This window comes from Neophocaena asiaeorientalis, unplaced genomic scaffold (genome assembly GCF_003031525.2).
Source record: "Neophocaena asiaeorientalis asiaeorientalis breed wild unplaced genomic scaffold, Neophocaena_asiaeorientalis_V1.1 scaffold476, whole genome shotgun sequence".
Lineage (NCBI taxonomy): Eukaryota > Metazoa > Chordata > Mammalia > Artiodactyla > Phocoenidae > Neophocaena > Neophocaena asiaeorientalis.
In genome coordinates this window covers 10,672,037-10,673,103 of record NW_020172178.1, presented here as the reverse complement: position 1 = coordinate 10,673,103, position 1,067 = coordinate 10,672,037, and positions in this window count along the sequence as shown.

Genomic DNA, 1,067 nt, shown 5'->3' with positions numbered 1-1,067 from the left:
CCTGTCCCCTCACCGCTGCACGGGGACCGAGCAGCTGCCCACCCACTGCCCACCCCTCCAGACTGCGGCTGTCTCAAAGCAAAGCCTCCAGAAACATTTTGGCCAGACTCTGGTTGACAGGTCCCCCTGCCGACTGCCCGCCTTCCCGGTCAGCAAGACACCGTCCCTGCTCTGGGGGCAGAGCTCCCCCTGACTGGGATCCCTCCGCTCGGTGGTGCCCGGGGTTGGGTTGGCCGGCAGAGGGGCAGAGCCCACAGCTGTGGGGGACAGGAGGGGCCACGCCCACCTTGGTGCCCACCCAGGGCTCTGGGAAGAGAAGGCTGACGCTCTGCAGGGCCCCCAACCCAGCACCTGCTTCCTATGAGACGCTGTTCGGCCCTCCCTCAGCGCGAGAGGCCCCTCTCCACCCACACCTCCCCGGCCAGTCTCCGGGGTTTCCAGAGAGGAGCCCGGGGGCCCAGAGGCCACGGCCCGCTTCAGCTTACCCGGTCCCGAGTCTGCAGCACCTGCCGACTGCTGCTCGGGGCCCCGGGCGGGCCCCGGGCCACCGCTGGGCTTGGTGGAGCCGAGGGCTGCCCGTTCTCTTGGGACGGCTGCGACTCTGGCATCTTCCCCAGGAAGGCCTTAAACAAACGCTTCCCGCTGTCCATCTCCAGCCCCTTGGGGGGGCTCGCCTGCACCTCTGGGGCTCTGGGGGTAGGTGCCCACGGCTACCTGGGCCTTCGGGCAGAGGGAGGCCGCGTCAGGATCTGCGGGGCTCATCTTCCAGCCACTGCCCAGACAGTGCTGGGTGGGCCTCAGCCAGGGACACCCAGCAGGGTCGACCCCCTTGGGTGTCCTGGGTCCCCAGCTCCTACAGCCCTTCTTCTCCACATGGTCAAGCCAGGCCGGAGCAGCTGGGCCGCCGCCCTGCTCGGCCTCCTGCAGGCTCCCCCAGGGACGCCCCCTCTCCCACCGCGGCTCCAGCTCCTTGCGTGTGCCCCCAGACGGCCCAGGTGCGTCTCCTCAGGACCCTGCCTGCGGGGCGCACTGAAGGCGCGGAACGACCAGACGAGAAAGAAGGGCCC